At 39.1% G+C, this 5,515-nt stretch overlaps 1 pseudogene; it reads left to right on the top strand.

Moving 5' to 3' along the window:
• Window positions 1–1,755: 1,755 nt before the first annotated feature.
• On the top strand, window positions 1,756–2,314 carry LOC141518149 (protein CDV3 homolog pseudogene; annotated as a pseudogene).
• The last annotated feature ends 3,201 nt before the right edge of the window (window positions 2,315–5,515 follow it).

Raw genomic sequence — 5,515 nt, 5'->3', positions numbered from 1 at the left:
ATTTGGTCCTGAATTCCTCTCATACTTTTTTTCCATCAAAATGGTTTTCAAGGGGTGACTAGGTGGCAAAGTGGATAGAGCACCAGCCCTGGAGTCAGGAATAACTGAATTCAAATCCATCCTCTGACACTTAATAATTACCTAGCTGTGTGGCATTGGGCAAGTCAATTAACCTCATTGCCTTGCAAAGACTAAAAAAAAAAAAAAAAGAAAAAGAAAAAAATGAAAAAAAATGGTTTTCAACCCTGTATTGAGACTTGTGCCTTGATCTCTATTCAAGAATCAGATATCTAAAATTTTTTCTAGTTTATCTAAGCAGCAAACATCTAGGTAGAACTCCAGAGGCTTTATGAAGTTAGACAGGAGGATCACAATATGAAATAAAAAATATCAGACTTTAGGATCTTTGCTTAAGTAATTCAACTCGTGGTGTCTATCAACAATGCCTAAAATGGTTGAATAGACTTTTGCAAGTGCTAAGCAAATCTCAACTTTTTTTAAAGAAATATTTTATTTGGGGCGGCTAGGTGGTGTAGTGGATAAAGCAACGGCCCTGGAGTCAGGAGTACCTGGTTTCAAATCTGGTCTCAGACACTTAATAATTACCTAGCTGTGTGGCCTTGGGCAAGCCACTCAATCCCGTTTGCCTTGCAAAAAACTAAAAGAAAAAAAAAAGAAATATTTTATTTATTTTGAGTTTTATAATTTCCCCCCCATTCTCGCTTCCCTCCCTGCACCCCCAACAGAAGGCATTCTTTTAGTGTTTACATTGGTTCCATGTTATGCATTGATCTCAGCTGAATGTGATGACAGAGAAATCATATCCGTACGGTAGAAAAATACAGTAGGAGATAGTAAAATTGTATAATAATATAATGTTTCTTTTTCCTAATTTGACAGTAATAGTCTTGGGTCTTTATTCAAAGTCCAAAATTATTTCTCTGCATACAGATAGTATTTTCCATTGCAGAGAGCTCAAAATTGTCCCTGGTTGTTGCACTGAAGGGATGAGCAAGTTCATCAGGGTTGATCATCATCCCCCCATGTTGTTGTTAGGGTGTACAAGGTTTTTTTGGTTCTTCTCATCTCAGTCAGCATCAGTTCATGCAAATCTTTCCAGCCTCCCCTGAATTCCCATCCCGCCTGGTTTATAATAGTACAATATTATTCCATTACATACATATACAATGGTTTGCTAAGCCATTCCCCAGTTGAAGGACATTCACTTAATTTCCATTAATTTGCCACCACAAACAGGACTGCTATGAATATTTTTGTACAAATGATGCTTTTTACCCTATTTCATCATCTCTTCAGATGCAGTAGTGGTATTGCTGGATCAAAGTGAATGCTCATTTTTGTTGCCCTTTGGGCAAAGTTCCAAATTTCTCTCCAGAAAGACTGGATGGGTTCACAGCGCCACCAACAGTGTAATAATGTCCCAGATTTCCCAAAATCCTTCCAACAATGATTATTATCCTTTCTGGTCATCTTGGCCAGTCTGAGAGGTGTGAGGTGTTACCTCAGAGAAGCTTTAATTTGCATTTCTCTAATAAGTAAAGATTTAGAGTAATTTTCAATATAACTATGGTTTACTTTGAACTCCTCCTCTGCAAATTCTCTTTGCATAGCCTTTGGCCATTTGTCAATTGGGGAATGGCTTTAAAAAAAAAAATTGATTCCGCTTTCTGTATCTTTTAGAAATGAGTCCTTTGCGCCGCTGTGAGGCGGGAGCCCCGGCCGGGCGCCGCCGCCATGGCCGAGACCGGGGAGCGCAGCCTCGACAACTTTTTTGCCAAGAGGGACAAGAAGAAGAAGAAGGAACGGAGCGGCCGGGCCGTGGGCGCCGGGCCCGCCGGGGGCGCCTCGGCCAGAGGCGGCGGGGCCCGGCCGGCGGCGGGGCAGCGGGGACGGGAGTGGCCGCCAAGACCAAGGCTGAAGATGAAACGAAAGAGTTGGAGCAGAAAGGGATCGATTACAGCGGGCTGCGAGTTCAAGCCATGCAGATAAGTGAAAAGGAAGAAGATGATAATGAAAAAAGAGAAGATCCAGGGGATAATTGGGAAGAAACTGGTGGTGGCGGCGGGGAAAATTATCTGTTCTTTGGAATAAAACAGCTCCTGTTCAAGCACCTACTCCAAGTATTGTCACAGGAACCCCAGAACCTGTTATGACTGGTGGTGTATATAGGCCTTTTGGTGCCAGAGTGACTTCAACAAGGAAAACCCTGCAAGGACCACCAGAAATATATAGTGATACACAGTTCCCATCACTGCAGTCCACTGCCAAGCATGTAGAAAGTTGGAAATATTGAGCCTTCATAAGGGTTGACTGCCTCAGATCTGCTGCACTCATTGTGGACACCATGTGGATCACAACTTCTGTATAAGAAGGTTACAGCTATTAAGTATCGATGTGAAACTTGAAACCAGCTCTACTGGATTCCTATCAGAAATCCTGCAAAAGTCAGCCATTTGGGTTCTGATCTGCTATAAATGACAAAGATTTAAGTGACCTTAATTAACCTGTCCTTGGCCCCATTCTTAAGGAATACGTTCTCTAATAGCTATGGCTATATACAATTTTTCCTGAGACATACCACTCTCAAAAGAACTGTTCAAATAAACCCATAGAGCTGTCGTGTTTTTTTTCCCCCTTTAGCTGTAGCCAGATTCTGAGGTTACAAGAAACTAAATTTAACCACACTTTGACGTACAAAGTGGGATTGTGGGTGGGTGGGATTGGGGTTGAATGGTCCAATTATTTTTTTTTCTTTTTGCCATTTTTATTTGGATAGCACATGTGTTGTATTATCCCCCAACAAGGCCTACCTTGCTTTGACTTACAATCTTAAGTTCTTTGGACAGAGCATAATGCTTGGTTGTGAGTAACTTAAAACATCTGTTGGGGCGGCTAGGTGGTGCAGTGGATAAAGCACTGACCTTGGAGAGGAGCACCTGGGTTCAAATCCGGTCTCAGACACTTAATAATTACCTAGCTGTGTGGCCTTGGGCAAGCCACTTAACCCCATTTGCCTTGCAAAAAAAAAAAAATCTAAAAAAAAATCTGTTAAGAGGGATTGTGAAATAAGTTTTATAACATGATTTCCACCCCCAAGGGGCTGGAACTCCATAGCCTTTAAAGAACAGTGGATGCCAAGGCTTGAATTCAGGTGCTGCTAAAGTCTCTAATCACCAGGTCTTTAACTTGTACAGTATGCATTTGTTAGGAGTACTGATAGCAAGCTGGTGGAGTTGTCAACTTTTTTTTTAACTACCCGAGTAGAGGTGTTCAATCACCTCTGAAATTATTTCTAGCAAATTTGTCTTGCTCCTTTTCAACTCAAACCAAGTTGAGTAAATCTTAACCCGGAGCTTGGTGGTGTACAACTGATGTTAACCATATACGACAATATGTGGTGTTTGACATGAGTCCTGGTGCCACGATGATGCCTGCCTTTTCAAGGCCAGGATGTTTCTTATTGCAGTAATTATCCTGACTTGGCTGTTGGACGTGTCTCTGGCTGTTCAGAGGTTGGGGGACGGTGGGTGGGGGGAAAGAATGGGGCAGAAGATGGTGACACGGCACTTGTGTTTTTAATATAACTCCAGGTTAAATAATCCAGTAACTTAGTCCTTAAACAGGACCTGACAAAGCCACCCAAAGTTATTTCCTATGGTATGAAAGTTTCATTCCATCTAACTTCAGATTCTGTTTCATCCTGATTAGTTTTGTCATTTTGATTCAGTACAAACATTGCAAAGTGGTGTGTGACCACTTGATGCACAGAGTCTGGCTTTCTCTATATTAAATTTCAATTCCAAATTCAGGATTTGCAGACTTGCAGACTTGCCACTGACAAGAGTGAAGTAAAGGTGAGTAAAAAAATCTCCCAGATGTTGATAGCAACATATTCTCTCATAGGGGTTCAGATGCAAAAATCACCTTCTGACTCATAGAAGGGTTACTGATAGTGTCTTGGCAACCCCTGCCAACCTGCTTCTTGGCATAGTTACTGGCATTATGGGGAAGAATATTCAGGCTAGCTCTTAGAACAGTGTTCCTGGACAAATCAAGGAGAAGGTGGAGGTTCAAAAGAGGAACTGGGTTTACTCAATTAAGCTGAAGACTTCATTTGTGAACCAAAAACCTTAGTCAAAAGAATTAAATAGAATTCTTGGACTTTGAGCCATCTATTTTTCCTGAAAAGTATGCATCTTTGCCAGCAGTGTCTTGTTGGATTATATTACTGAGGAATGAACTGAGATGATTATGTAGAATTGTTATTTAATGGCATATTGTACTAGAAATTTGAAGACCTGCAGTAGATTTTAAATCCCTACTCTTGTTATAACATTTTACAGAGATTGTGAAATTGTCAAAATGGCCATTAATCAAGTTTTAATATACTGTATGATGGGTAGATGAGACTGTCCATTGTACCTTATTTCATTATTTGAATTCTCAGGCATGGTTTTGGCAGTGCAAGAACCCTGTAACATTAACAAATTCAATAAAATGGAAATGTATATATATAAAGAAATGAGTCCTTTCTCAGAAACAATAGTTGTAAAGATTGGTTCCCTGTTTACTACATTTCTTTTGATCTTGGTTACAGTGGTTTTGTCTGTGCAAAAGATTTCTAATTTAATGTAATCAAAATCATCTAGTTTGTTTTTGGTGATGTTCTCCTTCTCTTCCTTGGTCATAAACTGTTTCCTTTTCTATAGATTTGACAGGTAAACTAGTCCTTGGTCTTCTGGTTTGCTTATAGTATTGTTTTTGACCTGTAAATGCTATATCCATTTGGATCTTATCTTGGAACAGAGTGTAAGGTGTGGTCTAAGTGAAGTTTCTTCAATACTAACTTCCAATTTTCCCAGCAGTTTTTATCAAAGAGAGAGTTTTTATCCTAGTAGCTGAACTCTTTGGTTTATCAAACAGCAAATTACTATAATCGTTTCATGCTATTGCACCTAATCTATTCCACTGGTTCGCCACTCTATTTCTTAGCCAATATCAGATAGATTTAATGACTGATACTTTATAATATAATTTTAGAACAGGTAGAGATAAGCCACCTTCTTTTGCACTTTTGTTCATTAAATCCCTGGAAATTATTGAACTTTTATTTCTCCATATGAATTTACTTAATATCTTTTCCTAACTCATTAAAGTATTTTTTGGAATTTTGATTGATAGGACACTACACAAATAGTTTAGTTTTGGGAGAATTGTCATTTTTTTAATATTATCTCGACCTATCCATGAACAGTTGATATTTGTCCAAGTATTTAAATCTGATTTTATTTGCATGAGAATTGTTTTGTAATTGTTTTAAAAAAAGTTTTTGAGTCTGCCTTGGCAGGTATACTCCCAGGTATTCTGTTTTGTCTGAGGTTACTCTGAATGCGATTTCTCTTTCTAGCTCTTTCTGTTGTGTCTTGCTAGTCATATATAGAAATGTTGAGCATTAGTGAGGGTTTATTTTATATCGTGCTACTTTGCTAAAGTT

Source organism: Macrotis lagotis, chromosome 1 (assembly GCF_037893015.1).
Source record: "Macrotis lagotis isolate mMagLag1 chromosome 1, bilby.v1.9.chrom.fasta, whole genome shotgun sequence".
NCBI lineage: Eukaryota > Metazoa > Chordata > Mammalia > Peramelemorphia > Peramelidae > Macrotis > Macrotis lagotis.
This window is presented reverse-complemented; position numbering and strand designations above follow the sequence as displayed.